Source organism: Helianthus annuus, chromosome 12, assembly GCF_002127325.2.
Source record: "Helianthus annuus cultivar XRQ/B chromosome 12, HanXRQr2.0-SUNRISE, whole genome shotgun sequence".
NCBI classification, from domain to species: Eukaryota; Viridiplantae; Streptophyta; class Magnoliopsida; order Asterales; family Asteraceae; genus Helianthus; species Helianthus annuus.
The window spans coordinates 130686237-130707874 of NC_035444.2; the positions used below are offsets into that span (position 1 = coordinate 130686237).

Sequence of the window (21638 nt, forward strand, 5' to 3'; positions counted from 1 at the left end):
TGTTCGAGTTCATATGTATGACAAGATTTTTGGGTTCGGGTCAGGTTTGGGTTTGTATAAAATTTTCGGGTTCGGGTCGGGTTGGACCCGCCAACTCGACAGGTTTAACACCCTAATTTTACATAAAAAGCCGAGAAAATTGTTAGGTCAATTTTATTTTCATGCCGGTCAGAACTGGTTGATTTGGTGAAAAAGGGTTAAAATTGTATTTTGTGACGTGGAATGATGGTCTGTCGAGAAGCCTTTCAATAGGGTATCAAATTCACTAAACTTAGCCTTTATATTCTGCTCTCAAAAGATGGTGTGGTGGTGAGATGACTTGTGATGACTGTTGTGAGTAACCTACTCTTTACATGTACCTTTTAGCTTTACTTTTAATATATATGTTCATTCTGCAGTAGTTTAGAATTTGCAAAATGAGCGGGTTGGGTAACGAGTCAAAAATGGATGTGGGTTCCTTTTTTGCTAAAGTTGGTTGGGGATGATAAGTGTTGTAGTTCAATGAAAATTATGATAGTTAGGTCAATTTTAGATATGGAATAGTGAAAAGATAGATTGTTATGTACTTTTGATTTTAGTTTGTTCTGTGGGATGTTTTGATATACTTTTTCATTTCCCAAGTGTTCTATGATGCATAAGCTGAGCCTGTGAGGCTATGATGCATAAGCTGAGCCTGTGAGGCTATGATGCATAAGCTGAGCCTGTGAGGCTATGATGCATAAGCTGAGCCTGTCGACTCTATGATGCATAAGCTGAGCTTGTGTTCTTAATATGTCTGAACTGAAACTGTTAAGGCTATGATGCATAAGCTGAGCCTGTGAGGTTACATATGTGTTTCTTGTGCTTAAAACACTTGTACATCATGCTTTAAAGGTTGTTTAAGTTTAGTGGAAAATTACTCTTATACATCATGCTTTAAAGCGGGGTTACATAACTGAGCCTGTTAAGGCTATGATGCATAAGCTGAGCATCATCCTTTAAAACACTTGTACATCATGCTTTAAAGGTTGTTTAAGCTGAGCCTGTTAAGGCTATGATGCATAAGCTGAGCCTGTTAGGTTACAAATTACTCTTGTTGTGTACTTCGGATTTTGTGTTCTTAATCTGTCTGAACTGAAAGTGTTTAAGGCTGTGATGCAAAAGCTGAGCTTGTGTTCTTAATCTGTCTGAACTAAAAGTGTTGAGTCTATGATGCATAAGCTGAGCTTGTGTTCTTATTCTGTCTGAAGTAAAAGTGTTTTGAGGCTGTGATGCAAAAACTGAGCCTGTGTAATCTATCTGAACTGAAAGTGTTTGAGGCTGTGATGCAAAAACTGAGCCTGTGCAAGGTTCGCTCGGTCCAACAACTCAAGCAAATGTTTTCTTTGCATTTTAGGGGGAACATGTGTGCTTCTCTCCCAGGGCATACAAAACATAGGTTATTGGCGGCAGCTCGCCATATTTAACATATAAAAAAACTTTATATGTTAAATTTGGCGGACTGCCGCCAATAACCTGTGTCTTGTATGCCCTGTGGAGAGAAGCACCCATCTTCCCCCTAAAAAACATAGAAAACATTTGCTTGAGTTGTTGGACCGAGCGAACCTTGCATAATGCGTCAAGGGAAACTATTGGTCGAGCGAGACATTTGTTCAGGTATCCTTATTTCATGATAAAATGATTATGAATAGCTGTGCATAAACTAATCGCAAGTTTGTTTGGTATATGCAGGGTAATAGGGAACAGAGGTTGAACCTGTGGTTTGACGCAACAAAGAACTTCCGTACTTACTCTATTCTATGACTACTGCAGTGACACCGGTCGGCTTGAATCGAGCCCAAATCAGTTTTCTGGATTTGAAATGATAGCCATTCAAGTTTATAATAAAAAGCAATCATGCTGTAGTGAACTACTTTAAAAAAAAACAGATGTATGTATGTATGCATGTTCTGATTATATATTAGAAACCACCTACATATTTCTGATGCTTGAATGGGAACGACTATTGGACCAACAAAAACAAGATAATTTCATATTTATGATGCTAGCTACCAATATGTATTCATAATTGATTATCTTGTATACACTTGTACGAAGTGTCATGCACAGCAAAACGTAAAGTTATTCTTTGTGTGCATTGCCACTCAAGTTCATTGTTTGGGTCAACTAACGGGTCAAAATAGGCTTTCGAACTCTAAAAATGGATCTTCAGAATCAGTTAGTTGTAGCAAGAAAATGGTTGGTTGGGTTATGTGGTTAACTTTACTAGATATGCCATCACTTCATCTGTTATAAAACACAATATTGACCCATCGGTTGTGTAACATCTGTGCTTGTAATCATTGTGAACAGTTCAATTATCAATAAAATAATGTTATTTGATCCCAATGTTTGTTTCATTGTGTTTTACATTTTTCGTGTTTTGACTTTTGTTCAATTTCAAACTCTACATCACTTTCTGGAGAGTTATACGTTAACTAGTGCGCAAACGTACTCAGTTTAATGCGACAAATACTCCGGAACATCAACATATACTCAACGTACCTTAAATAACCTTTACATAACTTAGAAATAAGTTTTGAAGGCTTTGGTATAGCAAAAACAAACTTTTGGATCATTCAGGGACTAAAAGTGTCAAAAAGTGCCTAAGTTTGCACTTTCGCGCATAACTTACGTTCTGAATACATCCGGACATCCAAAAATTTATGTAAGCATCCTTGTATTATGCCTTAGTGTTTGGCATAAGAAAAATCCATTCGTCGCGTCATTTGGATCGTCTTTCACGCTTATGCGCATTCCGTCGTAATTAAGCGAACATCGCGATCGTACGGCCAAACGAACCGACATCCGGAATATTTTTGAGCATATTTCAAGTCCCCTACACTTTAACTTCATCTTAGAGCCTTGAAATGAGGTTAACGGGGCTTAAACGTGCCAAAAATGGGCCAAAATACGTGTTTCTGAAGTGCAGGGACCAAAATTGAAAATTCTGGTCTGGGAACCTTAGGCGGGGCGCGTAAAGATTTGCCAAATCTTTAGGCGGGCCGCGTGAACATGTCTGACAGAAAGATTTTGCATTTAATGCAGAATCTGGCCTTTCGTTCGATCAAAGGGCGATGCCTTTTCACCCAATGAAGAGCCAAGGGTCAAGTTCACTGAACTTATCCACTTGGACACATGTACGCACGAGATCAAGACACGATATTCGATAAAACGATCCTAACGGTTCCAGTTTTCCTATAAATACCCCCCCCCCTTTAGTGTAAAAATCACAAAATCAGATCTTGAAGCTCTAAGTTGAAACCATTGTTTCATACCTGAGCTATTTGGTCTTGATTTGCACTCGGGGACCCTCCGTAAGTCTTCTTTCGCTCTTTTATTCGCTTTTCGAGTCCGAAAGTCAACGTTTTGTTGACTTTCTGCATTGACCAGCTTATGGTCGATGCGAAGTTCATGGAACTTCATAACGTGAGCGTGATCACGATGGTTATGGTCCATAGTGACCATACCTACTGATCACCACGTTATCTAGGCTCAGTGACGAGTCGTAGTTTCGGCCAAAATATGCATTCTTGCATATTTTGTAACCAAACTACTCGTGGGCATCAAAGCCGTTTGTTTTGATGTCAAACCCGTTTCTAAACTTAGTTAAGCATGTTCTAACATGCTTAGCTCATCACTTTTAGTTTAGTGCTTATATAGGGTCGTAAGGTAAGCGATCTAAACCATCGCTTATACTTTCGAACCTGACCCATTTGGTCGGTCATTAGGACCTGACCAAACACATTAGGTGACCATAGCTATAACCTTCCGAGGTTATACCTTGTGGTCACGATGTTAGGCGTTCCAGACGCGTTCTACGCGAACGACGCGTAAGGTGGCATAAGCTACCTAAACGGGTCGTGATGGACCGTAAGCACCTAGGTTAAGTTTCATTTTAGTATGTAGGCTTTGTTAAACCATATTACACGAGTCTCCATACTCGTTTGGTTTTCGAACCCGCGTACTATCCGATCCTTCCGACTTGGTCCGGTATATTAACATAAGCTACCTATTAGGTGCCGTTGATATCCCGTGATCTTTAGCATTATCTGGTTATTCTACAAGAACTCAAAGCAATCTCAGGTGAGTACATAGAACCCCTCGTTTACTGTTTTCCAACTGTTTTGGGGTGAAACACATGTGCCTACCTGTTACATTCATGCTTTCCATGTTTTCACATCATATGCCTGCTATGTTGTTAGTACATTATAGTACACGATTTCATTACATTTTATGCTATGTATGCCCATTGTGTGCGTACTTAGTACATTGATTTACATAAACATTTCTGTTGCATATGTTTACTCAGCATATGGACACATTGATTTACATGAACATTTCTGTTGCATATGTTTACTCAGCATATGGACACATTGATTTACATAAACATTTCTGTTGCATATGTTTACTCAGCATATGGACACATTGATTTACATGAACATTTCTGCTGCATATGTTTACTCAGCATATGGGCACATGCCTTCATTTTGTTATGACATTTGGTTTGTTTAACATGGGACAATACATTCATTAACATTAGCTACGCCGTTCGTTAGTAGGTAGTGGTACCATAGGAATTGACAACTCCCATTCCTGAAGTCCTGGGTTTGATAGGACTGGAAGGAATGACCGAATTCGATATACATAACTTAGATAAACCTTTAATTTGTTTAAGGGTTTATCGCCGCAGTCTCAAGGCTTGGATGTATGCATAGTTTACAATACCGCATAAATGTTATTATCAATTGAGCATGCATTTCCCGCAGAACATAACGCTGATTTAAACCACGTTTTACTTCAACGACTTGTTTTGTGCATATGGTTTAAGTTAATACTTTTCGCTTACCATACATTTTGGGATTTCACATTACATGATTTACATTGAACATAAACACGTCGACATTGACATATACATTTGGTGGTTTACACTTGAGCATAAACACTTAACATGGATTACAATAACACTTGACATTTGGTTTACACATGAACAATTTACATGGTGGATTGGTTTGGGTGAATGATTCAAGTAACGGGGCGTATGTAATATGATACAAACATGGTGGATACGCCGCTGGTACTTCCTATATATAAATGTTTGTATAATATTACATATCGTGGCGTTATCTAAGTCATTTCAGTTTAGACACATTACACTTTACATAAGTAACATATTCTTCACAAGACATTATTTTCACAAACAACTTATCTTATTCAACTCACTTTACTTGGTTATTCGTTTAACCTTGCATTTATCTATACATATCGTTTGATATTATCGTTTTTCAAATGATTTACAAAGCAAAAACAAATTACAAGGTTCATGACTGACTGTTATTAAACATTCTTTAAAACTCAAGTCATGAACCCCATTTTCACAAAACCTATGTATCTCACAGGCATTTTTATGCTGACGTACCTACTTTCACATGTGTTTTCAGGAGCTATTCCATAGGACGATGATCATGATTCTAGGGCGGACCTGTGCCTTAGAGCCTAAAAATGAAGTTTGAACTAGCTTAATTATGTTTTGATTTCCGTACTCTCTTTCCAAGACAATGTAACACCTTTGTTTATAAATAAAATACAACTTGTATGCCATGGTTATGAAACAATTTAATTCTGTCCACGACACTCCCCGGCGTTTCCGCCGCGATTGCATGTTATACGCGGCCGGGGTGTGACAGAAGAGTTGGTATCAGAGCCATTGGTTATAGGGAATTAGGTTATTAGTAATGCTTTGACCTAGACTATAACTTTCTAGGACCCTAACACAAGTTATCTTGTGTTTAGAGTTTAAAACATGCACATCACCTATCCTTAGGTGATAACCACAACGGGAACTTCGGTTCCGAATCCGCTTTGAAAATTAATCATCTGTTCTAGGATGATTGATTACTAGGTTTTGAACCCTCTATTATAAGGTTTTGAACCCCTTTGGATTTTCAAAAATCCCGTCAAAGTGTTGGGTTAATAGTGTGAACACGTGCGAACTGGAAGGGTGAATGCCTGTACCCTGAGTTTTCTGTCTAAGGCTAGAGTGTTCGTACAAATCCACATAATCGGACCAGTCACTCTTACCTGGGAACTCTTGGGGTGAGTGTTCACTTATAGGCGAGCATGTCTTCGCGATACACTAATTCTAACCCATTTACTTTGACTAGACATTTCATGTCGCTTATTTGTGTTGCGATGCATAACCGCCATCTTTGCTTTTGATTGCTTTTGCTTCATCTCATTCTCTTCATCCAGTCATCTCACCCGTTTCATTTCATGTTTTTCTCTTCTAGAATGCCTCCTCGACGCGACAACCAGATAGCTACTGCCGAGCTGGCGGAGATTATTGCGCAGCAGATGGCTGCTCAATTTCCGAATCTCTTTGCTCAATGGAACCAGGCCAACAACAACAATGGTACATGCAAATACAAGGATTTTAGCTCGGCTAAGCCACTCAAGTTTAGTGGTTCTGAGGGAGCAACTGGGCTTCTTCAGTGGTTCGAGAGCATCGAGAACACTTTCCATCATGTGCAGTGTCCTGACAATCGCAAAGTCGAGTTTTCTTCAAGCGTGTTTCAGAAGAGGGCTCTTACATGGTGGAATGGGGTTATGAGAGATCAAGGTGCAGAAGTTGCTCTAGCTCAAACATGGGCTGAACTGAGAGCCCTTATGATGAGGGAGTTTTGTCCTCGTCATGAGCAACGAGCATTGGAGAAAGAATTTGATGTGTTGAAGCAAGATAGTGGCGAGCACAGGGCTTATACAGATAGGTTTGAGGAGCTGATCTTCTTTGCCCAACTATGGTTACCCCACTCGATAAGGCCATCGAAAGGTACATCGACGGCCTACCTGACTCAGTACAAGACATTCTTACTGGTAACAACCCTACCACACTCCGTCAGGCAATCGAGTTATCAGCAACACTGACTGAGTCGCAGATCCGAAAGAATAAACTGCACAGGAAGGGTGACAAAGGCAAGAAACAGTCAGCTGACAAGGAGGATAGTAAGAAAGGTCAGAACAAGAAGGGAAAGGACTCTGGTTCCTCAAGGGGGTCAAGGAAGCGTAAGGCTTCCCAAAATTTTGCTGTGACTGCCCAAGCTAACCAAGCAGCTCCCAACCAGCCTCCAGCGAAGAAACCCTATTCAGGAAGTGCACCTTTGTGCAATCGATGCAACAGTCACCACCAGCCACAATATCAGTGCCGTTTTTGTACTAACTGTGGGAAGTCGGGTCATCTTGCCGATGTTTGTCGGTTTGCTCAGAATAACGCAGTCCAGAACCCTGCTCAACAGGTTGCTCAACAACAGGGTCAGGCTGCACGACCAAACTACCCACCAGGTGCATGTTATAATTGTGGGGATCTGACCCACTACAGAAATCGGTGTCCAAGACTAGTCAACCAGAACCAGAATGCGAACCAGAATCCGGCACCGGCTCGAGGTCGAGTCTTTAACATGAATGCACAAGAAGCACAAGCAGACAACGAGGTGGTGAACGGTACGTTCTTTATTAATAATCAGCCAGCATCTGTTCTTTTTGATTCGGGTGCCGACAAGAGCTTTGTGTCATTGTCTTTTGAGACAATGCTTCGCGTGTCTAGAACGAAACTAGGTAAACCTTTGACAGTAGAGGTTGCCAGTGGTGAACCCATTGTTCTTAATTCTGTTCTACGCAACTGCCAGTTGAATCTTAACGACCATATTTTTCCTATTGACCTCACGCCAATGCAACTTGGAAGCTTCGACGTTATAGTGGGAATGGATTGGTTATCCAAGCATCGCGCAGAGATAGTTTGTTCTGAGAAGATTGTTCGTGTGCCGCTGTCTACAGGCGAGATCCTACAGGTTCGTGGTGAGAAGCCTGCCGGTGGTCTCAAACTCATGTCCTGTTTTAAAGCACGGAAGTATCTGCGAAAGCACTATGTAGCCTTTTTAGCACATGATACAGCAGATAAGGGCAAGGGTAAGTCTATTTCAGATATTCCTGTCGTTCGGGATTATTCCGAAGTATTCCCTGAAGACTTACCTGGTCTACCTCCAGCACGCCAAGTCGAGTTCCGTATTGATCTCGTACCTGGTGCAAATCCCGTTGCTAGAGCTCCATACCGTCTTGCACCGTCAGAGATGCAAGAATTATCTAAACAGCTGCAGGAACTCTCCGACAAAGGTTTTATCCGTCCTAGCTTTTCACCCTGGGGTGCTCCCGTTCTCTTTGTAAAGAAGAAGGATGGATCTTTTAGGATGTGTATCGATTATCGTGAGCTTAACAAGCTTACCATCAAGAATCGATATCCCCTACCTCGCATTGATGATCTCTTTGATCAGTTACAAGGCGCATCTTACTTTTCAAAGATTGATCTACGATCTGGATATCATCAGCTTCGTGTACATGAAGAAGACATTCCCAAGACAACGTTCCGTACTCGTTATGGACATTATGAGTTCACAGTCATGCCATTCGGTTTGACTAATGCTCCTGCTGTTTTCATGGACTTAATGAATAGGGTCTGCAAGCCTTATTTAGATAAGTTCATCATCGTTTTCATTGACGACATTTTGATATATTCTAAGACGCGAGCTGATCATGAGCAACATCTTCGTCTTACATTGGAACTCCTAAAGAAAGAACAACTTTTCGCCAAATTCTCCAAGTGTGAATTCTGGCTTAAAGAGGTTCAATTCTTGGGACATATTGTCAACGAACAAGGTATTCATGTAGATCCCTCCAAGATCAGTGCGATTAAGGATTGGGATACTCCTACTACCCCTACTGAAGTTCGTTCTTTTCTTGGTCTGGCGGGTTATTACCGCCGCTTCATTGAAAACTTCTCAAAGATTGCAGTTCCTCTAACTGCTCTAACTCAGAAGAACAAGCCATTTGATTGGGGAGTCAAACAAGAGGAAGCTTTTCAGACTTTGAAACAAAAGCTTTGCGACGCACCTGTCCTAACATTGCCTGAGGGCAATGATGATTTCGTCGTTTATTGTGACGCATCTAAATTAGGGCTTGGCTGCGTCCTGATGCAAAGAAACAAAGTCATAGCATACGCATCAAGACAGTTGAAGATACATGAGAGGAACTACACCACTCATGATCTTGAGTTGGGTGCAGTTGTCTTCGCTCTTAAGATCTGGAGACACTATTTGTACGGTACAAAATGTGTGGTTTTCACTGACCACAAGAGTCTTCAACACATCTTCAACCAGAAAGAACTCAACATGAGGCAAAGACGTTGGGTTGAACTCTTAAACGACTACGACTGCGAGATTCGCTACCATCCTGGTAAGGCGAATGTCGTAGCCGATGCATTGAGTCGCAAGGAACGTATTAAGCTTCATTGTATACGTGTCCAATTTGTTATTCAAACCGATATCCAAGCCCGTATTTCTCAGGCTCAACAAACTTGTGTTTCACAAGGTTTAATGGATAAGGAATTTCCTTATCACATAACACCTGCTCTTGAACTGAAAGACAATGGACCGTACTATTTCATGGACCGTTTGTGGGTCCCAAGCCAAGATGATCTTCGTACCTTGCTTATGGATGAAGCCCATAAGTCTCGTTATTCCATTCATCCTGGCTCAGATAAGATGTATAAGGATCTTCGTATTCAGTATTGGTGGCCTGGTATGAAGAAAGACATTGCTTTATACGTATCAAAATGCCTTACTTGTCTTAAGGTTAAGGCTGAACATCAGCGTCCTTCTGGCTTATTGGAACAACCAGAGATCCCAGTTTGGAAATAGGAAAACATTACTATGGATCTCATTACTAAACTCCCGCGCACAAAGAAAGGTCACGATGCCATCTGGGTAGTCGTTGATCGTCTTACCAAGTCAGCACATTTCTTGCCAATCCGTGAGGATTATTCAGCTGACAGACTTGCTCAAATCTACGTAGATGAAATTGTAGCTAGACATGGTGTTCCTTTGAGCATCATTTCTGACAGAGATGCTCGTTTCACTTCTCATTTTTGGAGAACCATGCAATCCGCTATGGGGTCCCAACTTAATCTGAGCACAGCTTATCATCCGCAAACGGATGGTCAATCTGAAAGAACAATCCAGACACTGGAGGATATGCTTAGAGCTTGTGTGATCGACTTTGGTGGTAGTTGGGATTCACATCTTCCATTGATTGAATTCTCCTACAACAACAGTTATCACTCCAGCATCAACATGGCTCCTTTCGAGGCTCTCTATGGTCGAAAATGTCATTCACCAGTCTGCTGGAATGAGATCGGTGAGGCTCAACTTACTGGACCTGCCCTCATTTTAGAGACAACAGAAAAGGTAAAGAAAGTTCGTGATAACCTTCAGACAGCTAGAAGCCGTCAAAAGAGTTACGCGGACCTAAAACGCAAACCCTTGGATTTTCAAGTCGGTGATCGTGTATTACTTAAGGTCTCACCTTGGAAAGGTGTGATCAGATTCGGAAAGAAAGGAAAACTTGCACCTAGATATGTTGGACCATTCAAGATCGTCGAAAGAATCGGTAAGGTAGCCTACAGACTTGAGTTACCTCCTGAACTTGGAAATGTTCATCCAACTTTTCACGTGTCCAATCTCAAGAGGTGTTTAGCTGATGAGAACCTCCACATACCGCTTGACGAAATTCGTGTTGATCAAACACTGAAATTTGTCGAGAAACCGGTAGAAATCATGGAACGTGAAGTCAAGTGGCTTAAACGCAAGCGCATTCCTTTGGTCAAGGTTCGTTGGGAATCTAAGCGTGGACCCGAGTTTACTTGGGAACGTGAAGATCAAATGAAAGCAAAATATCCGCATCTTTTTCAATTATCTGTGCTTGTAATCATTGTGAACAGTTCAATTATCAATAAAATAATGTTATTTGATCCCAATGTTTGTTTCATTGTGTTTTACATTTTTCGTGTTTTGACTTTTGTTCAATTTCAAACTCTACATCACTTTCTGGAGAGTTATACGTTAACTAGTGCGCAAACGTACTCAGTTTAATGCGACAAATACTCCGGAACATCAACATATACTCAACGTACCTTAAATAACCTTTACATAACTTAGAAATAAGTTTTGAAGGCTTTGGTATAGCAAAAACAAACTTTTGGATCATTCAGGGACTAAAAGTGTCAAAAAGTGCCTAAGTTTGCACTTTCGCGCATAACTTACGTTCTGAATACATCCGGACATCCAAAAATTTATGTAAGCATCCTTGTATTATGCCTTAGTGTTTGGCATAAGAAAAATCCATTCGTCGCGTCATTTGGATCGTCTTTCACGCTTATGCGCATTCCGTCGTAATTAAGCGAACATCGCGATCGTACGGCCAAACGAACCGACATCCGGAATATTTTTGAGCATATTTCAAGTCCCCTACACTTTAACTTCATCTTAGAGCCTTGAAATGAGGTTAACGGGGCTTAAACGTGCCAAAAATGGGCCAAAATACGTGTTTCTGAAGTGCAGGGACCAAAATTGAAAATTCTGGTCTGGGAACCTTAGGCGGGGCGCGTAAAGATATGCCAAATCTTTAGGCGGGCCGCGTGAACATGTCTGACAGAAAGATTTTGCATTTAATGCAGAATCTGGCCTTTCGTTCGATCAAAGGGCGATGCCTTTTCACCCAATGAAGAGCCAAGGGTCAAGTTCACTGAACTTATCCACTTGGACACATGTACGCACGAGATCAAGACACGATATTCGATAAAACGATCCTAACGGTTCCAGTTTTCCTATAAATACCCCCCCCTTTAGTGTAAAAATCACAAAATCAGATCTTGAAGCTCTAAGTTGAAACCATTGTTTCATACCTGAGCTATTTGGTCTTGATTTGCACTCGGGGACCCTCCGTAAGTCTTCTTTCGCTCTTTTATTCGCTTTTCGAGTCCGAAAGTCAACGTTTTGTTGACTTTCTGCATTGACCAGCTTATGGTCGATGCGAAGTTCATGGAACTTCATAACGTGAGCGTGATCACGATGGTTATGGTCCATAGTGACCATACCTACTGATCACCACGTTATCTAGGCTCAGTGACGAGTCGTAGTTTCGGCCAAAATATGCATTCTTGCATATTTTGTAACCAAACTACTCGTGGGCATCAAAGCCGTTTGTTTTGATGTCAAACCCGTTTCTAAACTTAGTTAAGCATGTTCTAACATGCTTAGCTCGTCACTTTTAGTTTAGTGCTTATATAGGGTCGTAAGGTAAGCGATCTAAACCATCGCTTATACTTTCGAACCTGACCCATTTGGTCGGTCATTAGGACCTGACCAAACACATTAGGTGACCATAGCTATAACCTTCCGAGGTTATACCTTGTGGTCACGATGTTAGGCGTTCCAGACGCGTTCTACGCGAACGACGCGTAAGGTGGCATAAGCTACCTAAACGGGTCGTGATGGACCGTAAGCACCTAGGTTAAGTTTCATTTTAGTATGTAGGCTTTGTTAAACCATATTACACGAGTCTCCATACTCGTTTGGTTTTCGAACCCGCGTACTATCCGATCCTTCCGACTTGGTCCGGTATATTAACATAAGCTACCTATTAGGTGCCGTTGATATCCCGTGATCTTTAGCATTATCTGGTTATTCTACAAGAACTCAAAGCAATCTCAGGTGAGTACATAGAACCCCTCGTTTACTGTTTTCCAACTGTTTTGGGGTGAAACACATGTGCCTACCTGTTACATTCATGCTTTCCATGTTTTCACATCATATGCCTGCTATGTTGTTAGTACATTATAGTACACGATTTCATTACATTTTATGCTATGTATGCCCATTGTGTGCGTACTTAGTACATTGATTTACATAAACATTTCTGTTGCATATGTTTACTCAGCATATGGACACATTGATTTACATGAACATTTCTGTTGCATATGTTTACTCAGCATATGGACACATTGATTTACATAAACATTTCTGTTGCATATGTTTACTCAGCATATGGACACATTGATTTACATGAACATTTCTGCTGCATATGTTTACTCAGCATATGGGCACATGCCTTCATTTTGTTATGACATTTGGTTTGTTTAACATGGGACAATACATTCATTAACATTAGCTACGCCGTTCGTTAGTAGGTAGTGGTACCATAGGAATTGACAACTCCCATTCCTGAAGTCCTGGGTTTGATAGGACTGGAAGGAATGACCGAATTCGATATACATAACTTAGATAAACCTTTAATTTGTTTAAGGGTTTATCGCCGCAGTCTCAAGGCTTGGATGTATGCATAGTTTACAATACCGCATAAATGTTATTATCAATTGAGCATGCATTTCCCGCAGAACATAACGCTGATTTAAACCACGTTTTACTTCAACGACTTGTTTTGTGCATATGGTTTAAGTTAATACTTTTCGCTTACCATACATTTTGGGATTTCACATTACATGATTTACATTGAACATAAACACGTCGACATTGACATATACATTTGGTGGTTTACACTTGAGCATAAACACTTAACATGGATTACAATAACACTTGACATTTGGTTTACACATGAACAATTTACATGGTGGATTGGTTTGGGTGAATGATTCAAGTAACGGGGCGTATGTAATATGATACAAACATGGTGGATACGCCGCTGGTACTTCCTATATATAAATGTTTGTATAATATTACATATCGTGGCGTTATCTAAGTCATTTCAGTTTAGACACATTACACTTTACATAAGTAACATATTCTTCACAAGACATTATTTTCACAAACAACTTATCTTATTCAACTCACTTTACTTGGTTATTCGTTTAACCTTGCATTTATCTATACATATCGTTTGATATTATCGTTTTTCAAATGATTTACAAAGCAAAAACAAATTACAAGGTTCATGACTGACTGTTATTAAACATTCTTTAAAACTCAAGTCATGAACCCCATTTTCACAAAACCTATGTATCTCACAGGCATTTTTATGCTGACGTACCTACTTTCACATGTGTTTTCAGGAGCTATTCCATAGGACGATGATCATGATTCTAGGGCGGACCTGTGCCTTAGAGCCTAAAAATGAAGTTTGAACTAGCTTAATTATGTTTTGATTTCCGTACTCTCTTTCCAAGACAATGTAACACCTTTGTTTATAAATAAAATACAACTTGTATGCCATGGTTATGAAACAATTTAATTCTGTCCACGACACTCCCCGGCGTTTCCGCCGCGATTGCATGTTATACGCGGCCGGGGTGTGACAGGTTGGCAGGTTTCAAATCTTGACTTGACCTTTAGAGCATATGTATTGGTAAATATCTGCCAACGTGCAGTAAGTAATCAGACAGCGTTACCTTTTCAACACTTAACATTTTAATGTTGTTTTTGTAGTTATGTTTAATACAAGTATAAATAGTTGGACAAAGGAGTGTTGTTGTGTTGGTCCAAACCGACATGTTATAGGTTGTATTTTTTTAATAAAGATGGTAACTTTATTATATTCGGCAATGTATATGATTTGAATTACACTTTTTTTTAGATTATATTCGGCAATGTATATGATTTATAATCATTAACTTATGAGTTTTTAAGAGATTACAATTTAAATTACATAAGGTACTAATAGATCCTACTTGACCCGGATTACATCTCTAAACAATGAAACCCTAAAATCTTGAGCCATTTTTCTCTCTAAATTCACTTGCTACAATTTATCGCGCCATATTGAAATCGAAGAACAACAAACCTATAGGTGATAAACTAACGGTAAACGAGTATCCTATTGTAAATCGTCACTCCCGCCAAACCTATAGGTGATAAACTAACGGTAAACGAGTATTCTATTGTAAATCGTCACTCCCGCCGCATCGCGCGGGTAAATGGCTAGTATATATATATATATATATATATTACAAACATTTTTATCAAAATATTGTTTTACAAACAATATATTTTGCTTGGTTATTTATTTACCTATGTATTATTCTGTTATATCATCTGAATTCTTATAAATTTTAGTATGATTATAAAAGAAAATATTTTAACTTTCATGACTATTTTTGATTAAATATTTTTTTTAAAACTTATAAGTCATGAATCCTATTATAATAAAACCTATGTATCTCACAGATATGCTGACGTACCTATTTTTACACATGTTTCAGGTGCTGTTATGTGATGGTCGTTAATGTATGCTATACATAGGATGGACTCGTGCCTTAGCGACTTTAAATCTTAAAATAAAATATTTGTATTTATCTGATTTGTAATAAAACAATGAGTTCAATAATTCAATAAAACGAAATTATTTAATCCATGGTTCGGAAACAATGATTCTGTTACGACACTCCCCGACGTTTCCGCCACGATTTGTTGTTTTACGTGGTCGGGGTGTGACACTTCACGGCTTACGTTTTGTTTATGACCAATCAACGAGTGATGGTCATTGACTTCGACATTTACAACTCAACTTGTTTTGACCCGTTTGGATGCCGAATGAAGATCACCATTTCAAGACATTCCAAACTCTATTTCTAACACATGTTTTGACCCGTTTTATTTGTCTATGTCACTTCGTCACTCCCGTGACTTAACAGGTTTTCCTCTTTGGCTAAATTCCGATTCAACTAACTAGAATAAATAAATAAACATAATTTACGAAACCATAGGTCGCGTACTTACATAATTCATCAATGTTGGTTTCTCACCATAATTACCCATTCCCGGGCTTGTCAACCTTAGCGTATCACTTCCATTCCATGGTTTACGCTTTATAACCCAAATTTAACGAATGATGTTAAGGTGTTTCAAGCGCTAGCAATTCAACCATTATTTAACCCGTTGGGTTTGTGAGTGAGTTACATCACTTCATTGACATTCCAACACGACTATTTTAAACATTGACATTAACAACATACTCATTTAACTAGTTTGACCCGTTTGGTTGTCGAGTGAGTTACACCACTTCATTGACAATCCAACACGGCTATTTTAACAATGACATCAACGACATACTTATTTAACTAGTGTGACCCGTTTGGTTGTCGAGTGAGTTACACCACTTCAATGACAATCCAACACGGCTATTTTAACAATGACATCAACGACATACTTATTTAACTAGTTTGACCCGTTTGGTTGTCGAGGGAGTTACACCACTTCATGGACATACCAAACGCCATCATTTTCGCCATATCAATATTAAACATATCTACAACTAGGTTTATCTATATAAATGTAACGAGACAACAAGTCACGTACCTTTAAAGCACACCCTTCAAATGTGAATCACCTCCGACTTGTCCGCTTGACGGTCCGGATTCTTTACCTAAAGAGTTCCATTCACAATCAATTTAGAACTCTTTCATATTTAATAATGCACAATTCATTATTATATTTGAATCTGCGTTTTTGTCCAATCTTTAATATTTTAAATCCTCTTTTAGGTGTTTTAACAAACACCTAGCGGTTCAGATTTTACATAATCCATACTAAGTTCATGTCTTGTAATTTCTATTGCTATCAACTTCAATTAAGCAGATCTACACGTGATTTTAACATCAAAATTCCAGAAATTTCTTCATAAATTCATATTTCACTAGGACAAGCATTATGATCCTAGTGTTCATCTAATTTCTACAAACCCATTGATCACCTACAATGGTGATTATAAACCCTACAAGTATGATGCAAGGTTTTTACAAGAAATCATCTAGGGTTTATCCCTAGATATCAAATCACTTCTAATTTCAACTATACAACAATCATGTAAGTTCAAATTCAAAACTTATGAGTTCATCTAAAATTTGAAGAAGAACCAAATATCGAAATTTCACATACCTTACGATCCCTTCATCGAGGTGATCACTAGTACGTATTCAGTTTTTGATTTAGACTTGATCTAGGCTTCCAATTTGTGAGATTTGGTGAAAATTAGGGTTTGAAAAGAACCCCTAATCGCCCTTGTGTTCTTGTCCGACCAGACACAACACATATGTGTGTGTTTGGGTGTGTTATTTGTTACTTTAAACACTTGAGTTTCAATTTTTACAAGTTTGGTCCCCGCACTTTTATTTTACTATAGTTTAGGCGTTTAACCTTATTTTAAGTCACTTTAAGACTCATAACTAACTGGGTTATAAATTCCTAGTTAGTTGGTTCTTGTTTGATTAATACCTTATATTGGAAATATAAGGTTTTATATTTTCGGGGTGTAACATTCATCTTGACTATCACCATTATTTAGTTTAAAAATATGATATTTAAAATTTCAGGGTGTTACAAGTCCACCCTCCTTACAAAGGTTTCGTCCCCGAAACCAAAGTACGTACCAAACAATGTAGGGTAAAGCCGTTGCATCTCCTCTTCGGCCTCCCATGCTGTATCCGAACCCCTTTTTCGGTGTCCCCATTTAATTTTGGGGAATTGGCCTGTAATAATCCCACCTAGACCTTATTGGCCATTAATAATCCTACCTCACAATATTCCCCTCATCAGTCCCACCTTTCACCTATTTTTCCTACAGTGGTCCCCCCCGTTAAAAAAACTTAACGGAGTTAAGCTTTTTTTCAAATTACAAATAGATTTTTAGGGCTTTTGATCAGAACGATGATACGAGTCCATTGATGTAAAACTTACTTCGAATGGTGCTCCAAGTGACTTGATTTTCGTTAATTGGAAATTTAAAAACCCGAATTGAAGCGCCGTTTTCATCGTTTGGAGCACCGTTTCGAGGGAAGTTTTACATCAATGAACTCGTATCGTCGTTCTAATCAAAAGCCCTAAAAATCTATTTGTAATTTGGAAAAAAGCTTAACTCCGTTAAGTTTTTTTTAACGGGGGACCATTGTAGGAAAAATAGGTGAAAGGTGGGACTGGTGGGGGGAATATTCTAAGGTGGGATTACTAAAGGCCAACAAGGTCTAGGTGGGAATATTACAGGCCAATATTCTTTAGCATTAACCATTTTCTAATTTCTCTCATAGTATTTATATGTGTTAGAACATTGCTTCTTACTAGAACCAAATTCTAGTTTAATGTTTTTCTCTTGAACACATGCCAATCAATCATATCAAAATTTGACGGCAAGAATTATTCTTCCCCGTTATCATTTTACGTGGAAAATCATAACTGGTTCCCACACTTTATATTATCGACCTGTAGGTTCCTTTGCTTAGCCCCATAGACTATTTTATTGGATCTTCGCCTTTTTAAGGTGGGACCCTATTGTTTGTTTCTTTGTATTTGTGACCCAAGGGTCATTTTGGTCCCGTAGACCTTTATATTGCTTATAACCAGAAGGGTATTGCGATCTCGTAGATCATCTTTTACTCATATCTTTATTTAATGGTATATATATATATATATATATATATATATAGATATGGCGTCTAGGCACCCTTTCCTTTTTATGTTTAGAATAGTTTATTTTCGCTTTTGAAACTCGCTTGACCTTGACCGTAGTCTAAGACTAAACTCATTTTCTTTCGGATTATCTTTTCAACTCTATAACTTCTTACATAGTTTTTCGCGTCGGTGTATCTCACTCATTCCGTTATTGGGTTTATGACCCTACTTCCTTTTCAACCCGTTACCCGGGTTCTTGATCTTGATGTTTTTAACACCTCAGTTTCATTGGTTTGCTTTTTCCCTTCCATACTCTTTCATGACCTATCACATAGATTCAATAGTATTTTGTACTTTCATTATTTAGGTTGCTCTTACCTGGGATATCATCTATTATACTTTATTCAGCCCGTCCAACTTTAATGTAGTTGAACATGACTATAAAAATTTCTGTTTCTGCAAATTTTTATCGTCTTCTTAGTCATAACTCTTAATCCGAGTCATTTGACTTTTAATTCGCGTTCTCGACTTTTGGTTACGCATATATCTGAAAACATACTTATCAATTGGGTATTTTTTCTGAAATTATTTTCATAGCAACCTTTCCGGCATTCATTAAGACTTTGTTTCTTGATTTATTTGATCGTATCAGCAAAAATCCACTGCTTTTACTCAACCAAGTCTTTTATTCTTTCACTTGTCTCGTCTTGACTTGCTCGTGTGAGTTCCCTCACTTATGACAGTCAACTTTATCCTTATGCCTTGACATTCTAAATTGTCGATTTATATTGGTTGTTTAGTTTTAAGTTGTTTCAGAAAACGTGGTTTGTCTTTCGTTGGCGTAATTGCCGTGGGGGTTACCCCGTAGTTGAAAGAAAGATTAACCAGTTCATTCTTTATTACCCAGACCATATTTATGATTGGTGGGGGCTTCCCCATGTGAACCACTAGACCGTATGATATCGACTACTACGCAAGTAAGTTGTGCCCTACATCAGTGTCTATCATCACTGATGGTTTTCCATAGTCCATTAGTACACGCCCGTCCGACTGGCACGGTGTGAGGTTTGTTAAACCTAATAGCGCTATTAACTAATGACCCGCTCGCTATTGGCCTCGGCGATTAAGTCGATATAAAATGAGGGACTTATGATAGAGTTTTGTCTAGTAAGTTTTAAGGTTGTTGTCCTACCCAAGGAGGATGAACGTACGTAGTTCTCCCGAAGAGAATACGCAGGATTAATATTGGCATCCTACCCGAGGAGGATGGCCGTACATTCCGTTTTAATTCTTTAACCCATTCCCAAACCACCGGGAATCCCATGCCTTAGAAAGTGTGTGAACTCACCTTTGTTTGCTCGGTTAGATTCTCAAATATAGCTAACAATTAAGGTCGGTCAATCACGTCCTAATATGATTACCAGTTAGTCATTTAGTGGTTTTCAAATAGAGCACAAAGTTCCTACACGTATCTATCACATAACATGCATTACTTTAACAGTTTATGCCCATGTAACCTCCCCATCTATTCCCATTCACAAATAAACATACGACATTGCACATAACACTTTTATTGACACATAACATGTTAGATCATTTACAAATAACATACTCGACATTTAGGTGCTGTTTGTTTTTTTTTGTTAAAAGAGCTTCAGGACCTCTTTTGTCTTCACCAAGCAGACCACGCGCAAACATCTTGGTCTGCAGCTTGTTTGTTTTTCGGAAGACAATTCATTAAAAAACCTCTTCTGTGGCTCTTCCTCGCGCAGATCCTATCATACCTCTTCTCATGCTTCTTCAACCTCTTCCAAACACAACTCTCTCAAAACCTAGGGTTCCCTTCTTCATTCCATAGCCGACCCCCGTGCTCCTCCACCTCCAGTCGCCGACCTCCCTGCTCCTCCACCTCCCCTGCTCCTCCACCTCTCCCCGCAGCCGTTCTCCACCGCTGAGCACCACCCCCTTCCACAGCCGCAACCGTTCTCCACCCCTTCTACTGCCGTTCTCCACCTCCAGCCGTTCTCCACCCCCTTCCACAGCCCAACCGTTCTCCACCTCCAGCCGTTCTCCACCGCCAATCTCCACCCCCTCTACTGTCACAGACCTTGTATCTCCACTCCTCCTCCAACATCTAAGGTAATTTCATTGTAATAGTTTGTGTAGTTTTATGACTGGTTGTTTATAAAGATTCTTGTTTTGTGTTTCTTGATTGTTTATATGATAAAAAGATGCCATTTTTATTAATGGGGTATTGGGTTTAGGGCTGAAAAGATGACAGTGTTGTGGTAATTGATTTTGAGAACTGTTTGTGCCCTTTTTTTGTTTCTTGAAGATCTTCTCATGAGTTATCTGTTTAACCCTTAAAGTTGGACTTGTTACAATGGTTTTTTTGATTCTTACGTTAATTGTTGGAATTGAATTAATTGTTGCAGAAGTAAAAAACAAACAGTCTTCTTCTTGTAGACTGCAGACATTTGGTCCAGCACTTCTGCTACAGATGTCTGCAGATGTGGTCCACAAACTGCAGACGTTTTACCTTAGAAAAAACAAACAGCACCTTAGACACGCAAATTACTACTTATGTCATTTCAACTTAAATATCCAAAACTGGGCTGTTTTCAAGCATTTTAATAAAATAGTTATCTTATTTTAAAAATTCCCAACTTTTTACAGAAGGTGCAAAACGATCCAAATATTATGGTGTAAAAGTCTCGGGATCCGATTTATTACCAATATTTTATTAAAAATCATTTTCCGGACTGCACTCAGATTTATCTTTTTTTGACTACAGTCTACGGAATAATTCATTAAAAATTCATTGTAAGTCGGATTGACGAAATTCTAGTGGGACAATTACTACGACATCGGAGTCCAGTGGGACAACTTAAGTTATGACTAAAAACATATCACCCATTTTCTGCAGTAAAAATGCAGCTCTAGCTGCTGTTACAAATCGGATCTTTAAAAATAGTAAACGAAGTCCAAAAATTACGATTCTGGTGCCATTAGAACCGTATTTCATAATACATAATTCTAGGCTTCATAAAATACATTTTTCATTAGGTTATGGTCTGGTTATAGCCAACTGAAGTTGGCTGTAAACACCAACCAGCTTCTTGTTTTAGTTCCTTAACTTCTAATGCATGTTCGATTGATTCCGTTAACATGTTTAGTGATTACAACAACATCAAACATCAATATTAACCAGCAAAATCATCAGAAAATCAACAAGAATCATAACAACAGAAGATCTACATGATTTACACACATATCATCTCTTTATCCATCTTTTATTCCATATGTTCAAGACTTTAGTGCAAGTTCTTTAGTGTTTCATAA

General features: G+C 38.9%; 1 long non-coding RNA gene across 1 annotated transcript; it reads left to right on the forward strand.

Moving 5' to 3' along the window:
* Positions 1–1574: 1574 nt before the first annotated feature.
* Positions 1575–1904, forward strand: LOC110896975. Its single transcript, XR_002568334.2, has 2 exons — positions 1575–1635; positions 1711–1904. It is a non-coding gene; the product is annotated as an uncharacterized LOC110896975 (long non-coding RNA).
* The last annotated feature ends 19734 nt before the right edge of the window (positions 1905–21638 follow it).